This window comes from Sturnira hondurensis, unplaced genomic scaffold (assembly GCF_014824575.4).
Source record: "Sturnira hondurensis isolate 20B ecotype Veracruz unplaced genomic scaffold, ASM1482457v3 Scaffold0002039, whole genome shotgun sequence".
Taxonomy (NCBI): domain Eukaryota; kingdom Metazoa; phylum Chordata; class Mammalia; order Chiroptera; family Phyllostomidae; genus Sturnira; species Sturnira hondurensis.
In genome coordinates, this window is record NW_028074670.1 from 6,091,507 (window position 1) to 6,113,571 (window position 22,065).

A 22,065-nucleotide genomic window follows, 5' to 3' on the forward strand; every position below is an offset into this window, starting at 1 on the left:
AAGTAAGAAATGATCTGATTATATAATGCAATAGGGCTGGAATGAAGTGCTCTAATAAAGAAAAAAAAAGGCTTGTAGAGCTTTTCATACCAGGATGTATCTGGGGTTGTCTACTCCGTCCTGTACTTACTGACAGGCGCCCCTCCACTAGATGGGAAACCTTCCACATCTCACAATGTATCATGACAAATCAACATGCATATTCTTTTAGTTGCTTAAATGCACATAATAAAAGCATTCTTTTTAACTATAAAATTTAGATGAAGTTAAAGACAGATTAAACATTTTTTTACATTTATGTCTTGTGTTTTGGACTGGAAATCTCATGTTATGACTTGGTAAGGCATTTGCAAAGAAAGCCATTATTTCATGGGATGTTTTTGCTTCATAATTTTTTTTAAATAACAGTTTACCCCCTGGCTGGTGTGGCTCAGTGGATTCAGCATCATCTTGTGAACTGAGCATCAGCTTGGGGCTCAGTGGATTGAGTACCAGTCAGGGAACATGCCTGAGCTGCAGGTCAGGTCCCCAGTTGGGGGCATGTGAGAGGCAATCATGTGATGTTTCTCTCCCTTTCTTTCTCACCCCCTTCCCCTCTCTCTAAAAATGAAATAAATAGAATCTTTTAAGATAAAATAAAATAAAATTACAGCTTACATTTAATATTATGTTGTATTAGATTCTAGTGTACAGTATAGTATTTAGACAATTATGTACTTTACAAAGTGTTACCCCAATATTTCTAATACTACCTGGCACCACACACAGTTATTATAATATAGTTGACTATATTCCTGTGACTATTTTGAACAAAATGTCTAAAATCCTTTTGTCTTTTTTTCTTATTAATAATTATCTAAATACCAATGATAACAAAATGAAAAAATGTATAATTCTCATCCTCCTAAGAGTGAGCTGGTGGTGATTGAGATTTAGTGACTTTCTTCCAAAGAATAAACAATAGAAAGGGGGAAATAGTAACTTTCTGAGGATAAACCTGAAAAATGCTACCTTAGCCAAGTGATCAATACAAAAGAGCCACATTGATATCATGCACTTCCTGCTATCAGGTAACAAAAGTGGGGATTCACAGCTATGGTATTCTTCCTCAAAATCCACAAGCACGGTCTAATGATGAGAAAACATTGTGAAGAGGAAGCCAAATGAGAGACATATAAAACACAGCCAGGGCTTTTGAAAAGTATCAAAGTAATAAAAAATAACTGCTGTATGAACAAATGTCATAGATTAGAGGAGACAAAAGAGACACAATGACAAATGCAATGTTTTCTTCTATACTGGATCTTGACTGATAAAAATTAGTGGGAAAACTACTTAGTGATGAAATCGAAGTAATTTTTTACATTCAGTTATCAGCATTGTGCCAAGGCAAATTTCTCAGTTTTAATAAACATACCATAGTTATAGGTTACATGGGTAAGCTCGGGGAAGGGTAAGTGAGTACTAAATTCTCCTGGTAACTTAAAATCACCTAATGAAAAGTTTTCAGTAATTACAACATTGGTAAGTATTATTTTAACAAAAGAGCAGGGTGCTTTTGAGAATACATATGAAGAAACATCTACGGGAGGGGTTGGCAAATTACATAGTCTGCTATGTACAAATTCTGCCCTGGCCTTTTGTGAGATGACCTGAGAGCTAAGAATACTTTTAACATTTTAAAGGGTTGTAAACACAACAAAACAGCAAGAAAAAAGAATATGTGACAGAGACCTTACTCAGTGTGCAAAACTAAAATACCACCTATTGGCCCTTTGCAGAAAAATGTTGTTACCCCCTGGTTGAGAGATTCCTGAAATAACTCTTCGAAAGAGCAACTTTTAAGCTAAAAACTGTCAAGTCAAAAGAAGTCAGCCTAAGGAAGCACGATATGAATAGGACAGAAGGGTAAGATGCTAAGGTGCAAGGCAACATTCAAGGTCAAAGAAAGGCATGAGAGGAGGCAGAAAAAAGCAAAGTGAGATTACGGCTTGTTTAAAAACTAGGAGTAGAAATAATGGCCGTGTTCCTGGAGTGCTTGATGGGCATGGGAGGAATCAATGCCAGTGAGATGAACAAAGGCTGCAGCCTCAAGGCCCGGTATACCACACGAATGTATTCAGACTTTATTTGAAGTGGTTGGATAGCTACAAATTGGCCAGGGGCGTGATCTGCTGTGTATTTGTAAAACAGTTCTCTCTGGCTTAAATGTGATGAGAGAAATCAAGGAGGAAGAAATCTGGACACTGACAGATCATATAGGCTTTTGTCAGCTTTTATTTTAAAAAGGAGTAATATCGCTAAGTAAAATAAGCCAGGTGGCAAAAGACAAATACCACATGATCTCACCTATAACAAAAACCTAATGAACAAAATAAACAAATGAACAAAACGGAATCAGAAGCATGGAAACAAGGAACAGACTGACAGCGACCAGACGCGGGTAGAAGGGCATGAGGGAGGGAAGGAGAAGGTTCTAGTAGAAGAACATGTATAAATGACCCAAGGACATGGAAAAGAAGGTGGGGACTGACTGAGAGAGTAGGGCTGGACAAGGCAGGGGAGAGCACTAGGAGGAAATTGGGCAACTGTAATGGAACAACAGTTTAAAAAAATAATACTCTTGGCTTGTTCTGAGATAATGACCACGAGATGAAGGGAACTGAAGGAATCTGAATTGGTTTTATAAGGTAGGACGCGTAGCACAGAGTATGGCACTGGGTAGTACATGGGTAGAATGCAGACAGGATAGGGAGGGAGATGTCAAAAATGACAGCAGGTGTGGGTGTGACCAAGATTACAAATAGATGTGGGGGAGCAGGCTTTGGAGAAAAGAATGTGACAGACATGGTTCTGAAGCAACCAGTACTGAGAAACAGTCTGTATCCCAACATATAGGTGTCCAGTTTTTTGGGCAATGAAGCGTCCGTTGAAAAGTTGGCTACCAAACTAACGAAGTCATAAAACCTAAAATATCCTGTAACTGTAAGGACCACTTTGTCAAATCTCTAATCCTGGCTGAAGTGAGTTGTACAAACTTTTCTATGGATATCCCTTACAAAGAATATACCATATTTCATTTTAAAGGATTGGACAACATAACTAAATAAACTGTGAAGTTAAACTGAACTTCACAGGGATATCCAGCGAGCCATCCTTCTGAACTGGAATATAACTTCTCACCCTTGCCCCAAACGAACAAAATGCGCCCTGAAAACAGTGACCTAGAAGTGAAAGTGCAACATGGTGGGAAATCTAATAAGCAATGGATTCCTGATAGCTCTCTTGTCCTAAAACTCGGCGGCAGACAAGAATGATTGAAAGCGGGCTGCTCTTGGCGGTGCCCCTATGCTCACCCTGAAATCTGGCTACTTCAAGGCAGGAGCACCGGCAGCTGCTGCAGGAGGAGGCGCACCACCTGGTTCACTGTTCTGCTGTGCCCTGCACCAGAGTGCTCATTTTAGACACAGTTCATGGCTGTTTCCCAAGCTGGCTGTTCCAAGGCCCTTCCTTTATTACTCTGGGCAACTGTTCACCTCTGAACTTAAACTGCCAGTCAAGAATTTATTGAAAACCAAAGGAGAGGTGTCAGTTTAGTTTAACTTCACAGTTTATTTAGTTATGTTGTTCAATCATTTAAAATGAAATATGGTATAGTCTTTGTAAGGGATACCCATAGGTATTCTTTTAAGTCAGAGTTTCCTGCCACTCTAAGTAAATTAGAATATTCTCAAACATATGTCATTTTAAATTATTTTTGTTTTAGATATCTTTCTTAAACTATTGCATGAAAAAGAAATGGCTTATTTAACTCAGCATAGAAACTTTGAAAAGCCTCACTCTGTGGTGTTAAAAATCATAAACAAGTTGTTACCAATCACCCAGTGACTCTAGTCCTGAGGATCAAAGTTCAATGGTGCAGGACTCAGTAGATAAGGAAGAAATAACTAGAAAACTAGTGAGAGCTGGTCCTTCAACCTTAAATTTAAAAAATGCATTAAACTTTTTTGCATATGATAATTTGCATATGAACTGGTGTTTTTAAAATATCTTTTACTAATGGATAAATAGATAATGTAAAAGGTTACTTAGTTTACCTCGGTAATTTGATTTGCAATGACAGCCTGGATTGGATTCAGTTTCCTCGGATCCTCATGCTTCAAAGGACATTGTGTGTGTGTGTGTGTGTGTGTGTGTGTGTGTGTGCGTGCGTGTGCGTGCTAACATGCCAGCACAATCCAAAGCTTACATGTATGTCATTGTTATCTATAAAAATGATGATGAGATGATGCTTTTTCAAAATGCCTAGGAAATCTAAGTAGGCAGTAAAATGGATTCTCTGGGAAGCCAAGAGTAACTGAAAAAAAATGTCAAACTTTTGCAGGAAATTTTCCTAAAATGTCTAAGGCCATGGAGGCCAAGAGAAGCTTCTCTGTAGTGAAATCACTTATCAAACTCAATCTTGCAAATTCTCAGTATCATCATTCTGAACATTAATTACTTTTTACCTACAGTTGGAAATGAGAGAAGAAAGGTTGTAGAATATTGTTCTTATTGAGTCAAGAACATCTCTGACCAACTCCCTGATCTGGATTAATTCTGATTCAATGTTGTTAATATTATCAAACATCTACTATTTTCTAAAATGTCCGTCACAGAGAAAATATAAGGTATCTTGAATAATTTTACAAATACAGACATATTTTTGATAGTTTCATTTGAGTATATAGTAATTTATGACATATTTAACCACTTAATACCATAGGAAAAAATAAAACACCAGAAAGAATGACATATTTCTGATACATAGAAATTGAGCCCTTTTGGAGCTTTGATCATAATGGAAGGAAATGTGCTTGATATTTCTCATAAACTTTTGGAAAGAAAAAATTTACATAAAAGGTATAGCTATGATCCAGTGACCAGACACTGTAGATAACAAAATGATTCTATGTCAATTGGCACCTCAGAAATAAAATTCTGGTCACATATTCACAACTAAACTTAAGAGGAAATTAAAAACCCAAAGACCTTTTGCAAGATTCTACATTTCCTTCCTTCCTTCCTTCCTTCCTTCCTTCCTTCCTTCCTTCCTTCCTTCCTTCCTTCAATTATAAGAGAGTAGAAGAAATACAAATAACCAAAGAATACAAGACTGTAACAAAAATATAAAAAGAGTATCAGGAAAATCTGAGTTCAAAATGAGCTGTGGCTTGTGACAGTATTGAATACAGAAGGTACTTCTTCAGGCAATGTCTGCAGAGGAGGGTCCATGGGGAACGGAGGGTCTGTTTAATGTAGGTGCTATTTTATAACAGAAGTCAACAAGAAAGTTTACCCTACACTGACTTTTCTTTTATTTCCATCCTCAAGTGGAAAGCTCTTCAAATTTAAGAGTGGGATAAGTAGAGAAAATGGAGAATTAAATGCTTAAATTTGGTAACACATGGTTCAATGCCTGTAGGCAACAGAAAGATAACATGAATTATTGAGGCATGCAGGTTTAAAAAATGTGTAGAATGTGGAACTATAGGGAACTGAAGAGCACATGTGTATCGAAAGGGATTTATGTTTCATTACAAAAAATAAAAGTACATTTTGTGGTGAAAATGCTGACCAGCAACTAATTCTTTTTCTCCTTTCTTTTAAATAAAACTCCTAGAAACACTTATCTGGACTTTCAATTCTGGAATCGCAGTGTACGAAATGTCTTTAAAAATCTCCCAATATATAACAGCCGTGAATACAGAACGTACCTTCGTCAACATTTGCTATTTCATTGTTTGTTTGGGTGGTCTATTTGCTTTTACTTGTTTGTTTTTTGAGTCACTTTTTACTACTGAAGAAGGTTAGAAACACCTCAATGATCACAGATTTAAGGTAAGCCAGAGTAGGTTTGAAGCTACTCTGAAGGTTATGCAGACAGTGATAACTAAGTAAAAAGGTATGATGGAAAAAACATTATAAAAAGAGACAATATTTATCAACTGCCCTGAATTGATCTATAGGTTCAAAGGTGTTACTTGAGAATTAAGAAGTGTTCACCTGCTATCACACAGATACGCATTTATGTTCTTTGTTATCATGGATATACCTAGACAAATGTTAAGTTGGAATGGCCCACAAAACAAAAATGATGTTCAGTTTAAAAAATGGAAATTAAATAATAGAACAAGGATCTTAGAAAAAGACACAAATATTTTCATTTCTGATATTGCAAATCATTGTTTGAATGGTGAAAAATGTAATAAATGCTGCTGGGATTATAACAAAATATGGTTCACTTTTACTTCACATTGTTCACAGAATTCAATACCAGTAACTTAAATATTAGCTAGGACAAAACACTTGAAACTTTTAGAATAAAACACGCAATGATGTAATGATAACTTCTGTAAATAAATGACATTCTTGTCACAAAATACTCAAATTATACTGGAAATATTGATAAGTTGACTATATTTAAAACAAAATTTACTTAATAACAACTAGAAAAATTAGTTCAGATACAAGCCTGTGAAAATATAGTTGCAATACATCTAGTCAAATTTTTAAACATAAATATAATAAATATTATATATAAAAATAATAATATAAAGACAAAAAGAATAAAAAACATGTGCAAAAGAAATAACAGACACTCCACAGAAGAGGTCAACTGAATTGCCAATAAATATTGGTGAAGATAATCACCTTCACTATTAAACATTGTCAACTAGCAAACATAAATGGATAATTTTTATACCCATCAAAAAAGCATTATTTAATTGTAAAAACAGCAAGAATTGTCAAAGGTGTGCCAGAATATAATTACTATGTATATTCTACAAGAGGAAATGTAAATTGATATAATAAGCTAGTATACAATTGGAAAAAATTGAAAGTGTTTAGCAAACACTAGCAAATGTGAAAATTTGTATATCTTAACACCCAATATAATCCAAATATATAACCCAGAGGAAATATCATACGTGTATGCAAGATGACATTTACCCCCCCCAAATTCTGATATTAAAAATTCAGAAAAAAACCAAAAACATCAAGCAACAAAAGAATTTATTAAAAACTGTTGTATATTTATAAATTAAAAAACTAGAGACACACATGTTGACTTTGGTGCATTTCACATTATTTGAAGAGAAGAAAATTCCAAAATAATATATACAATATATTTCCTCTATACACATTTAAAAGCATGCATAAATACTCTGTTTTTTAAATTACATGTGTCATAAAATTATAAACCAAAGCATAGGAGTGGTTATAAGTAATGATAGAAATTATACATAGTGCGTGAGGAAAGGGCAATTCAAACAATGAAGGATATTAAATTAGGTTAACTATATGGACATGTATGATTTTGTACAGACTTATATTTAATAAAATTATGTTAAATACATTAAAAAGTTATTTAAATATTCCACCTCTTCATCCTAATTTATTCAGTTAATATTTCTATAATGAAATTATTTTTTTCTTTTTTTGAAATTATTTTGAAGCATATACACATTCTCATAATTTCTAATAAAAACCTAATGTGAATCCTCATCTGAATTTCCTTGATGGTTTTATATTTGATTGCTTACTTCCTTCCCCTTTGTTATCTAAAAGTGCATTTAAGTGCCTTTCATGGAAACATATATGTGTGTGTGTGAACATCTTTTTTCAATGTTTTATGTTCCTTTCCATTTTTTTCACTAGAATTCCAAATGTAAAAATGTTAAACAACTTATTGCTAAGGTTTATTCCATATTTTTCCACAAACCAACCCTGGTAAATTCTTGTACTTTTTAACATTTTAATCCTGTGTTTTCAAGTGTACTGATTTTCAGTCTTTGCTGTCAGATCTACTCATAAGTTCATTCTAGAAATTTACTTCATATAATTTTTTGCATTGTTTTTAGATCTACATGCTGTAGTAGGTTTTTATTTTTTAATTTCCATGTATTGCTACATTATGTTCATGCTTTTTCTTTAAACCCTTGAATATATTTGTAATACAAAATTTAAAGTATTTTTCTTTTAAATCCACCTACGAAGGCATGGCTCTTCTGGAAAGCCTATGGAATACCACAGCTGTTCAACGACATCTTTCCGTTCTGGCTGATAGTGCAACCTCTCTATATCACACTCAAACAAGTCTGTTTAATTTAAGTGGTAAAAATAACAAATGTTGTCAAAGATACCCAGCAGCCAACTGTTACACTGCTCAGAGGAAATGTTAACCAGAGAACTCTAACTCTGGTCGGTTTGCTACTCCCTGGAGATAGTTTTTTTCACAGTAATTGTTATTGCCCCGTCCTGTATAGTTGACCCCAAACGTGAACACCTTAGAATTTAAATTAAGATTCAAGAATTCTAAGCAGATTTCTGAAGCTCTGATAATCTTCCCTGTAAAACCTACCCACTTTAATACTTCCTCAACTCTACGTCTTCCTATGCATGGGGACCGGTTTGTCTTGACCTGGCAAATGTGACTCAGCTCCGTATGGAAAACCTACAGATGCAAAGTGGTGGGCAGGAGCCAGACCTTCAAACCGAGTTTTCCTGTGGGAATCAGGCCTAGAAAACACTTACAGACTGTTATGGCTTGCTCTTGCTAAAACTCCCTCACCCTGGTCTAAAGCAACAAATGTATATTGTTTATCCTCAAGGTAACTTCCAAAGCCTGTGTGAGCCCTCCCAAGGACAGAGCTAATCAGCTTATTGCCATCCCCCTCTGCATGTTATTTTTATTTCCTTAACTGTACCTAGAATGTAGACAATAATGTTCTATGTGATAGATTATAAATCTTTCTTTGATGTAAGAGCCCAGGAAAACAATAAAAGCCTGTCTAGGCAAGGGTCAGGGCACTCCCCTCTTGAGGGAGTGGCTGAGGCACCAGAGGCACTCTCCCCTAGAGAGAGTAGTCCTGTCTGTTCCCTTTTTCCGCACAGGATTGTTGTCACCTGTGCATTCCACAACAGGCAGACTCTGTGGGACGAGGTCTGCAACATTCCTAAATCAATGAGACCTCCATATTTGCTTTGCAATAATCTTGAAAAAATGTCAAGCCAGAAGGCTACCTGTAACAATGCTTGCTTACTTTGTTTCCCTCATCTCAGGGATCACAGCCTATCCTGCCTGTTACCCATTATCTGAAAAGAATCATTTAACATATTTTGATTTATTCAGTTGTTTAGAGTAAGAGGATAGTCCAGTACCATTTACTCCATTGTTCCTACATATTTTTAAAATAGGCTAACATCATTTAAGTAAGCATTTAGTAAAAAGAAAGAAGTCCAAAGAACATAGGCATTTTAGGATTGGCTTGATACTAGTTCAAGTTATATATCTATCCTCAATTGCATTGGGCAGCATAAAGCAACAAAAACTCCCCAAAGGAACTGGTGTGTAATTAGAAAAGATTTGATAATAATAAAGTTTATTGAGTACACTATGTAATCCTCAAATAGATAAAGTTATATTAAATCATATGTGTAAATATGTTTGTTGGCCTAGATTTTCTTAATTAAAAAAAGACTGCACTGTTTGCTGCTTCCGAATCAAATAAATTCACAAACCTCTTGAGCAAAGTTTTACTTGATTTGCACTTACATCAGATTCAAATTTGCCAAAATTATAATGAACTGGTTTTGATGGGATTCAGCTAAAGAAGTACTGATATTTTTTAGAAATCCATGTTATTCTATTTTATTTATTTTACATTTTTTATTGTTGTTCAAGTAGAGTTGTCTCCATTAACCCCCCACCCCAGCCATGCCCACTTCCACCCTTCATCCTACCCCCCTTTGGTGTTGTCCATGCGTCCTTTATACGTGTTCCTGAAAACTCTTCCACCTTTTTCCCCTTCTTATCCCCTCCCACTTGCCCTCTGGTTTCTGTCAGTTTGAGTGACATTAAGAAATCCATATTATGCCCTGGCTGGTGCAGCTTAGTGGATTGAGCGTGGGCCTGTGAACCAGAGTATCATGGTTCGATTCCCAGTCAGGGCACATGCCTGGGTTGCAGGCCAGTCCCCAGCAGGGGACACACGAGAGGCAACCATACATTGATATTTCTCTCCTTCCCTTCCCCTCTAAAGATAAATAAATAAAATCTTAAAAAAAGAAATCCATATTATTTTAATAAAAAAATATGTTTATGAAGTCCATATTTAAGTTTTCTTTAAAAGTTTTATGAATATTTACTTTGAGAGTGCTGATGTTCCCTTGATCATAATTATTTGATATTATTAATTTAACTGGATGAGACTAGTAAACTAGTGGTCAACCAAAATGAAGCATAGACTCAAAGCTTGAATAAAAGTAAAAATGTACTTTACCACCATATGGCAATAATCACAGATAGTATTAAGTACTTACGTGTAGCAGGAACGTTTCTGAGCACTTTATAAATTATTTTAATCTGCTTTTGACATAACCTCTATTTCTATCCTTATTTTATTGATATAATAACAGGGGCTCAGAAAGATTAATATTTTGTTCCAAGGTACAACAAGACTAGGAAAAAAATCGGGATTCGAACCCTGACAGACTGATTCTAGATGCTATCTATTGACTCAAGTAGATGTCACTGCTCAATTTGCCACAAATAAATTTTTAGTAACATTTATTATAGTGTCCTGTCCCTATTTACCCTACAAAAAAGTGAATATTGAAGTAAACAAAATTTAATGTTTTAGACATAAATATACAACCCGATTGCACATTCTTATTTCTTTTTATTTCAAGGATAAAAAATCTTATTCTCTAATGTGGATGCCTTTTTAGGAATTTATACCAACTCTCCAGTGTTCTTGGGTATATTTTCCATCTATCTTAGAGGAAAGGGATTCATTAAAAATCTTCAACTAAAATGGCATCATAGTTGGTTGAATGTATGTACTTTGCTTACAGAAATAATTTGATCAACACAGATTAACTTATTAACAAGTATATCTTTACATCAGCAAACAATTTTAATGAGATATTTTCCAAAGAAAATAAAATTATTAAACCAGATAAATGAATTTCAACTCTAAGAGTGCATATTCAAATGTGTAACATAATCCCTACTAATTATATTATTTATTTATTTGATAAACATTTGATATCATTTAACGTGGTGAAGGCTTTCATATCTGTTCTGCCTGTTATTGGAGGCTCTGTGCAGTATCAAACACACATTTTGTGAAGACTAGTGCTTGTATATTTGTAATTTAGTAAATTAGTATTGGAAGAGGTCATTGAGAGGACATGACCAGCAGGCGGCCTGGGAGCTGGACCCAGGCAATGGGGGGCTTTCCCCTCCTCCCCTGCCTTTGGACCTTGCCTGTCTTCCCCTCCCCACAGCAAAGTCTTTCAAGGAAATGGTCTTAAGAGAATGATATCTTTTGAAACCATCTCAACTGCACACATGACTGAACCCAATTAAGGGCTCTGTATAAATATTTACGATCCAAGGGGGCAAATGCAGAGATTAGCTCCTCTTTCAAATGCCAGAGACAAGTCTCCTATAGAAGTTCCCTTGGTTATCAAACTGGCCGCCCACTAACCTGGAATGATTTGCCTGTTTCTTCCACCTCTCTTTGCCCTGCATGTGCAGTGGGCCAGTTCCAGATTTACCCTGGGAAGATCTCACATTTGCAAGTCAACAGTTAGTATTTTAGTATTTAGTATATTAGTAGATTTCTTCTTTAAATGTTTTTCAATATAAGAAAAATTGAACCATATGGGTCTAGAATATTCTTTCTAGGAAATTATTTCACTACAAATTATTTTATTTAATACACATATGGTTTTCAGATTATTCCTTTAATACGAGTATGTTTTGGCAGTGTGTTTCTAAGTATTTCTCTAATTAAATTATCAAATTTACTGCAAAACAATTCATAATATTTTCTTATTAACTCTTGCATTCCTCATATTGGTAATTTCTCTTGATATCACACTTCCTGTCTAAAATCCTGCTAAAGTTTCTGATTTTCTGAAAGAACTAACTTTTTGCTGATTTGATTTTCTTTATTATTTCTGTTTTGTATTTTATTAATGTATAATCTTATATTTATTTTTAATGTATTCTGCTCAGTTTTTGATTTAATCTTTTTATATAATTTTAATGTGGAAATTTAGGTAATTAATCATCTGAGACTTTTCTTATATGTACCCTAAACAAAGAGTGTTTTAATTATTTTTAATTTATTAATTTAGAGAGAGACAGGAAGGGAGGGAGGGTAGGGGAGAGAGAAGAGAAAGAAAGAAAGAGAGAGAAACATCAACTTGTTGTCCCACTTATTCATGCATGTATTGGTTGCTTCTTGTATATGCCCTGGCAGGAGATCAAACCTGAAGCCTGGGTACCGGGACTACGCTCTAAGCAGCGGAACTCTCTGACTAGGACCTAAACCAAGGTTTTCATGACTACAGATTTCCCACTAAGCCATGTTTACTTGACTGTCACAGGTTTTAATATATTTTTGTGTTACTGTTCATTCAGTTCATAATATATTTTAACTTCTATTACGATTTCTTCTTTCCTTCAGTTGTTATTTAGAAGCATGTTATTTAGTTTTTACATAATTGGAGATTTTTCAAAGGTCTTTCTGTTATTACTTTCTAATTCAATTCCATTGTGATCAGAAAAGATTGTGTGTATAGTCTCGGTCTTTTTAAATTGACTGAGGATTTTTTATATTTTACAGAGTTGTTAAAATCTTCCATACTTAGTCTCCTCATATCAGTTGACAATAGAATACTGTCACTAGGATATCCTATTGAAAATGGGATATCAAATACTCAAAACTATGAATTTGAATAGTCTTCATTTAATTGTTTTTGTTCAATTAAATTTTGCTTCATATTTGTAAGTGCTATTATTAAGTACATAAACAAGTAAGATTATAATCTCTTTGATGAATTAAGTCCATCATCAATAAGAAACATTCTTCTTCATCTCTGGTTATATTAGCTATGAATTTACATTTTATATATGTTTAATTACTCCATTTTTATATTAGTGTTAGCATGGTATAACTTCTTTCACACTTTTACATTTCTCTATTTACTATAACCCTATACTTAAAGTAGATTTTTTAAGATGTATTTCTGTTATACCTAAATTGTATGTTTAAACTATTTTTATTAAGTCAGCTTTGATATACTTGGGCTTAGATAGACTACATTTTCCCTTATTTCTATTAGTTTCACATGTTTGTTTTCTCCCTATTTCTTCTTTTCTTCCATGTGTTGTATTATTTGTATGTATTTTAATAATTCTATTATAATTCATTGATTGACATAATAGCTAGAACCTTTTCTTATGTTAATAGTTGCCATAGAGCACATGGTGCCTATCTCTAACTTCTACTATTTCATGTAAAACAAAAGTATCTCACATCAGTACAATTCCAGTTTCTCCTTCTGGTATTTGTTATATTATTGTCATGAACTTTGATAAATTTTACATTGTAATCTTATTGTTTTTGCTTTGTAGGATATCTTTAAATAGAGTTCAGAATCAAGATTAACACATTGCTTTTTACTTATCTACCTGTTTCATTTTGTTTTGTTTTGTATTTTGTTGTGCTCATAATTCCTTTAGTTAGATTGAGATTTCCACCTGATATTATTTTTATTCTGTCTGAAGAACTATCTCTAACATTACCATAGTACAGTTATGCTAGTGACAAATTCTTCTACCTTTTATTGCATCTGGAAAAGTATTTTATTATATCTGGAAAAGTTTTTATCTTGCTTTTGAAAGATATTTTCACTATAAAAGATGTTTTCACTAAGTCAACTTTTTTTCATTTTAACAATTCAATGAAACTGCCTTACTGTCTCCATGCTCGCACTCTTTCCAGTAGAACTTCATTGTCATGAAGTTCCTTGTTCCTCTGTGTGAAAACTACTTTTCCCTCTGATTCCAAAATATTTTCATTGTCCTGTTTTTAAGAAATTCAATACCATATGCCTTTTCTGTAATTTTATTTTCTAAGAATGTACTTAGGATCCTTTCAAATTTTTGGATCTATAATGGATTTAATCAAATTTGGAAAACTTTTTTACTCACAGTTTCTAAATATTTTATCTGACCCACCTTCTTCTTCTCTCTTTTCAGTGACTCCTATTACGTACTCATATATTAGGCTTCTTGAGACTGTTCAACATTTCACTCACATGCACAGCAGTTATAAAATTATTTATATTTTATGAAATATAAAACATATAAAAATAATTCAGCTTACTTTATCCAGTATTATATGGAATTTTAGTAGGAAGGGAGATGCAGATTAGTTCTGTTGTAATTTAATACTTTTCATTTTATTTTATGTAATTGTGTTATTTTATATATGTGGGTTGTTTATATAACATTTTATATGCAGATTATATATTCAGATGGAGGGAACTTTCTAAGAATCTTGATCCTTAGACTACGGAAAAAATATAAGACAACTAACTATTCAGAAATTTGTCAATGAGCTGCGGGATTTTCCATACTCAGATTCACAGAGCACACAGAAAATTGAGATTAGTTTCATAAAATCACTTCTTGGAATGTGTTGAAGACATAAAGTAGAGAAGAGGAAATAGACATGATCCAGGCAAAGTAAAATCAACAAAGAAGAGGGATGGGAATAGGAGGGGTAATAAATGTGCGACTCTAACACAACTGAAATTGTAGTAGATGAGCCGTGTGAGGTAGAAGCAGCAGATAAAGCTTGAAGGGATTTGCTCTATTTATGCAGAAGTTGGCTACAAAGAAGAAAAGCAAAGACCATGAAGTCAGATTATTCACATTCCAGCTCCTTAAGGATCTGAAACTCGCTTAATTAGTACAGTTTAGAGCAATAATAATGTTTTTATTCCAAATGGAAAACAGAGCTTAATGATCTTATTATCTGCCTCAAGTTGGATTTCAAGTACTTCAAAATGTCTATGAATTTAAGACAGTTGTTTCTTTAAAATGGTAATTATAAACTAATTGGGCACAGACAAATCTGGAAAGCACAAAATCTGATAAAAGAATTTTTAAAAACCACAAAAGAATAAGAACAAAATTAATTGGACCTTAACAAGAGCAAATAAATCTTATAATTATAACACATACTACCTCTAGTTAGAAATTTGCTTGATGGTTAATTTATTGTACCAGAATTTTCAGTGTAATTATTAGCACTCTTTCATAAACAGATTTGGAAGTCTTACACAGTTAATGTTTTATGAGCCAAAGTATAGATGCACTCAAAAATAAATTTGGATCATATAAAAGTAATTAAATGTTTGTAATTATAAAACACAAATACTTATACTTTTATAAACTTAATAATTCACATATTCATTTCCTCATCATGGTGCATTGTAAAATAGAAAGGATAAGCTTTTAATCTCTAAACAAACACAAGTATGATTGATTCAGCCTCCAGTAAGTTGATCCTTTAAATAACTTCCTCCTTCCCCTCAAATAAACTTTGCCTTCAATATATTCTGTTCATACTTTACCCATCTGACATAATTTCCCCCAATTCCAAAACTAAGTCTTTTATCTTATTTAAGCCTATGTATGCCTTTTACCATGCAGTTATTTTTCCTCATTGCTTGCCTCCCACTTTGCTCAATATGAAAATATCATCCATCTTTGTGCAGTTTAAATTGTACCTCCCTGCTTGAATACTCAAGTTCTCCACATTTTTTTCTCTTTACTCAATTTCAAATGTAATGTTAGACCACATAGTGGGTCATGTAATTATTATTGTTTTCTATAATTTTAAAAAAGTTTAAATCCTCAAATAATTTTTAATTTCTTTGAAACAAAAAAATCAAGTTTATTCTTCTTCCCTACTTTTCAAAGAGCATGATGCACAAATTAACAAAAAAGGAAGTATCCCAAGCATACTAGCCATATGATTGACGGGTTGATTGATGAATGAGATATTAGTTATGGTGTCAGCCCAGGAATAATACACTCCTAGAAAGGTCTTTCCTAGACAATTCCATCATCATTTTTGTCTTCTATTGAGATGCCTGAAGACATCTGAGACTAATACCTTAAAAGAGTTCTTTGTATGATTAAATACTACTCTAAGCTTTTGATCCTTCCAAGGCACTAGCAAAATTTGAACTTGACCCTTGATTTTCTCTCCAGGGCATGCTTCTTTCACAGTTTATATCTTCATTTTAGCACCTCTTGCAGTTTTGATAAGCTGATAATTTCCAAAATCATCAAGTCCTGGTTCCTTTTGCTTAACAGTTGTTCTCTCCATTTACTTCATTTTACTCTAAGCCAGAAGCTGGGAGCAAGCTATGTCCTCAACACTTTGCTTGAACTTCCCTTCAGCTAAATATCCAAAATCACTACCTTAAGTTCTGGTTTCCACCTTACTGTAGGACACAATTTAAGCTTCTGGTTTTGAATGACAAGAACCTCTGTTCCTCCATTTTTCAATAACATATTCTTCATCTCCTTCTGAATCCTCACAAATGGTGCTTTTAATGTCTTCCATCAGTTGGTTTGTAATGCTTTAAGTATTGTCTAAGACAGTACAGAATTTCTCTACCATGCCCTTCCTGTTTTGAATTCTCACTAGGAGAACCATTAGCATCTCTACTTCTGCTAAGTCTGTTTAAGGCAATCAAAGCAGTATCAGTCATGTTCTTCAAAATTCTTCTAGCCTCTACCCCCTACCCAATTTTAGTGACATGTTCATAACTTTAGATACATACTAGAGCATCATCCCATTTGGGGTACTAAAACTCATATTGATTTTTTTTTATTTTGGCTCTAACAAACTACCACAAAATTAGTGAATTCATACAACACACATTTATTGTCATATAGTCATGGAGGTCAGAAGTCCAAAAAGGATTGAAAAGGCCATGTTTCTTCTGGAAGCGCTAGGGGAGAGTTTGTTTCCTTGCCTTTTTTACCTCCCGGAGACTGTCAGCATTCCTTGACTTATAGTTCATGTCACTTTAACCTCAGCTTCTATCTTCATATTGTCTTCCCTGATCTGACCTGCTGATACTTCTTAAGGTTACATTGAACCCACCCAGAAAATTCAGGGTGATATCCCAAAGTCAAGACCCTTAACTTGATCACATCTGCAAGGTTCCTCTGTCATGTAAAGTAACATATTTATAAATTCCAGGGATTAAGATATGTATATCACAAAAAGTTGTTATTGGGCTTATCACAGACTTTTAAAAAATACAATAATTTATTATGTTTAAGATTATTTCAAAAATTAAAATGAGTTAATTTATGTTAAGCACTTAAGAAGTTCTTGACTTGTTACTTGTTGTCAATAAATAAAACATGTTTGTATAGGAAAAGCTATTCCTAGAAACAAATTATAAAATAAATAAATATATGACACCATGCATTATACATATATGTGTGTATACATATATATGTATACAGTCTATACATATGTACTTATGTATCAACAGCATTGACTGTAGTGTTCAGAAATATACATGCCTTTTGAATGTGAGATGATTCAAATATTCTGGGTTGGGGTGGTGATGTAATAAAATGTAATAATTCTCTTTATTTTTCTTATGTAGCTATTTCATAGGTATTATCTTAAGGTATTAAGATATATAGGCATTATATTAAGAAAATGATTGATTTTCAGTGAAAATGTAATCATTGTTGTCCTTTAGGTAAATAGGGGGATAAAGGAAACCAACCTCAATTTTTTACTATAATGAATTACTTAAATAAATTATGATAAGGTCATATGGGTAAGTGCTATATACCCAAACATTTCCTGGAGAAGTATTTAGTGATATGGGGAAATGCTCATTATATATAGGTAAATATAAAAGTTAATGATCAAAGAAAACATGCAAAATAATTTCAAGTCTGCAGTATTTAAAATACTTTTTTTGCATTTTTTCTAAATTTTCTACAATACACATCAAATATTTGCATAATAAAAAGAAGTCATTAAAATTCAGAAACCATACAAAAACATTTTTTCTATTTTTTAAAGTATAAATTTAAAAAATGAATAAACATGAATTTAGAATACACCACATCCCCCCACAAAAAAAGGCAAGAAAAGCATGGGATATAAAATGTATAATAATAAATAATGTCATTTATTTGGGATTAAAAACAGAAAAAAATCTCATTTTCTGTACTATCTGGAATTGGGTGAATTATTTTGCCTCTCTTAACTGTATTTTCTGATCTTTAAAGTTGATAAAATATCATTTAGTATTTCATAGAGCTTTGTGAATATTATATAAAGTAATTAATGCAAAATAATTTAGCAGTGTGTGTCATACAGTAAGTGCTCAAGAAAGTTCAGATTAACAGCATCATCACCAATAAATGAAAATTATAGTTTCTTAGCTTCAGTTTCAGTAAATATAACTAGTTTACATTTAATACAGAATTCACTCAATAAATATAAAGATTTCTTAGATAAATGAGTTAGGTGAAGTTGATTTTTGTTGCCTCTCATACTTCCTACCCTATCCCCTCATTTTGAATTACAGACTTACCTTCCTTAATTAATTTTTTTCTTTTTCTCATATGTACATACTTTTTAAATATTATGTATAATTGAGTCATTTCATATGTTTATTACCTGTCATAAGATTCCTTAAGGCAGAGTCTCTAGTTTGTTTTATTGCCATACCCCAGCTTGTAAAACTATGTCTGGAAGAGTAGGCACTCAATAAACATTTGCTAAATTAATGAAAAAATGAATGAGTTTAATCCTGGTTTGCCTCTGTATTGAAACCGAGATTCCCCTAGATTCTCAATGGACTCACTGGCCAGATATGAAAGCATGTATGCACACCCTGGCTGATGTGGCTCAGTGGACTGAGTACAGGCCTGCAAACCTAGGGCCACTGGTTCAATTCCCAAGTCATGGAACTCGCCTATGTTGTGGGCCAGGTCTCCAGTAGAGGGCATGTGAGAGGCAACCACACATTGATATTTATCTCCCTCTCTTTCTCCCTCCCTTCTCCTCTCCCTAAAAATAAAATAAATAAAACAAAAAAGGGCAAAAGTTAAAAGAGCATGTGTAATTACAACAGTAAATTAAAAGAAACACACAAATATACACCACAATAAAAATAGAAAATGATGAAAACATAAATGTGATAGTGATTTTTAAATGTGTTCAAAAAGTAAGCAGCAACTTAAAAAAACTGACATAAATATAGCTTGGTGTATATATAAGGCACATAGCTTGGTATATACAAACCAAAAATCTATAGGAGAAATAAAAAGAAAAAAATTCAAACACAACACTACAAAAAGTCATCACTATACAAGAGAAGATAGCAAAAGAATAAGAAATGAACAAAGAATTAAAAAGGTCATAAAACAATTAATAAAATGGCAATAATCACATGCTTATTAATAATCACTTTAAATTAAAGTGGATTAAATGTTTCATACAAAAGACCAGTGGATAAAGAAGATGTGGTACATATATATACAGTGGAATATTTCTTGACCATTAAAATGCAACAATAATAGAATCTTACCTTTCGTGACAGGATGGGTGCACTTAGAGAGTACTGTGTTAAGTGAAATAAGCCAGTCAGAGAAAGACAAATACCATATGATTTCACTTATAGGTGGAATTGAATGAACAAAATAAACAAACAAACTCATAGATACAGAGAATAAACTGATGGTTACCAGATGGGAGGGGAGTTGAGGAGATGGGTATAAAAGATGAAGGGATTAGAAGTACAAATAGTTGGTTACAAAAACAGTCACAGAGATATAAAGTACAGCTTGAGTAATGTAGTCAATAATACAATAAATATATATGGTGTCAGGTGGGTTTATTTACAGATGAGATCACTTTGTAACTTATATAAATGTCTAACCACTATGTTGTACAACTGGAACTAATATAATATTGAATGTTAACTGCAATTTAAAAATTTTTAGTCAAATTAAAAAGAACAATAAACTATAGGGGCAAAGTCTACAAAAAAAAGGACCTTCCAAAAAATGCCTAAGAATATTTTTGTAGTCATGAGAACATATTCTGGAAAAGTAGTGAAAGAAGAGAGCCATTACTGAGGATGCTCATTGAAACTTCGGCCAGCCTGGTGGAAAAGGCCATTTCCTCAGGGTTCAGTTCTCACAAGACAGTCTCTGCATCTTATCCCTCCTCTGTAATTGGGAATAAGGTTTTCTTCTAGATTGATTTTATAACTGTTTTAAGCTTCAACTCATATTAGGGAACTAAAACACTATAAAAAGTGAAGCTATATGTTTCTTTGATGCTGTGTTTTAAAAGTTCTTTATAAATTTTAGATATTAACCCCTTATCAGATGTAACAGCATATATGTTCTCCCATTCTGTGGGTTGTCTTTTAATTTTGTTGATGTTTTACTTTGCTGTGCAAAAACTTTTCAGTTTGATGTAATCCCATTTGTTTATTTTTTTCTTTTGTTTCCCTTGCCTGAGGAGATATATCTGATAATACACTGCTACAAGCAATGTCCAATATTTCACTGTATTTTTTTCTTCTATGATTTTCATGGTTGTGGGTCTAACGGTTAAGTCTTTAACCCATTTTGAATTTATTCTTGTGCATGGTGTAAGAAGGTAGTCTTGTTTCATTTTTAACCCATTTTGAATTTATTCTTGTGCATGGTGTAAGAAGGTAGTCTTGTTTCATTTTTCTGCATGTATCTGTCCAATTTTCCCAACACCATTTATTAAATTTAAAAAAAAATTTAAATGGGAAAAGGACCTGAACAGACACTTCTCAAAGAGATGGCCAATAGACATATGAAAAGATGCTCAATTTCATTAATCGTCAGAGAAATACAAATTAAAACCACATTGAAATATCATTTCAAACCTGTCAGAATAGCTATCATCAATAAATAAAAAAAAAATACGTGTTGGTGAGGCTGTAAAGAAAGAGGAACCCTTTTGCACTGTTGGTTGAAATATAGACTAGTGCAACCACTATGGAAAGCAGTGTGGTGATACCTCAAAAAATTAAAAATAGATCTGCCCTTCGATCCAGTGCTCCCACTTCTGGAAATATATCCGAATGAACCAAAACACTAACTCAAAAGAACACAAACACCCCTATGTTCATTGCAGCACTATTTACAACTGCTGAGATACGAAAGCAGCCCAAGTGCCCATCATACATGAATGGATAAAATAACTGTGGGACATTTATATAACGGAATTTTAATCAGCTGTAATAAAGAAGAAAGTTTTACCTAGTTTGACAGTATGGATGGACCTGGAGAACATTATGCTAAGTGAAATAAGCCAGTCAGAGACAGACCAGCACCACATGGTTTAACTCATATGTGGAATCTACTGAACAAACTGAACTAACAAGCAAAATAGAGACGGACTCACAGATAGAGAGCAGCATGACAGCCAAGGGAGTGGGACATGTCAGGGAGTGGGGAAATTTAGAAAAAGGATAAAGGACTCATGGACATAGACAACAAAGTGGTGATTGTGGGGGGGGGGGTTATAAGGGAATTAAATGATAATGGAAAAAATAGAATAAAGGTTGAAAAATAAGTAAAATAAACAGAGAATCCATGGCAGTCTTGGGATTAGTTTTGGCATTTTTGCCCACAAAAAGATGTTCAAATTTCTTATGACAAAATAAGAAAACTTTTATTCAGTCATTATTTCTTTTTATTTGGGCTCTTTACTCTAGGTATATTAGTCTTTCTGTTTACCTTAACAAAATGCTTTACTTTTTCTTTCGTTCTCATTTTACTCTCCCTTTTCAAAAAAAAAAAAACTTCACCTAAGGATATGTGTATTGGTTTCAGAAAGAGAAGAAGGAAGAAAGAGAGAGAGAAACATCCATCGGTTGCCTCCCAATGTGACCCAACCAGGAATCAAACCAGCAACCTTTTATGTGAAGGACAGCACACCAACCAACTCAGCATGCCATCCAGGGCTTCTCACTCTATTTTTATTTTCCTGAACTGTCCATATTCTTCCACCATGAAGCATATATTTCAAAATGAGGACTTATTCTAGTTTTCTTGAGTAAAAATTATTGCTTAATTGTCTAAGATAAATTTGAATATTTATCACATTGTAT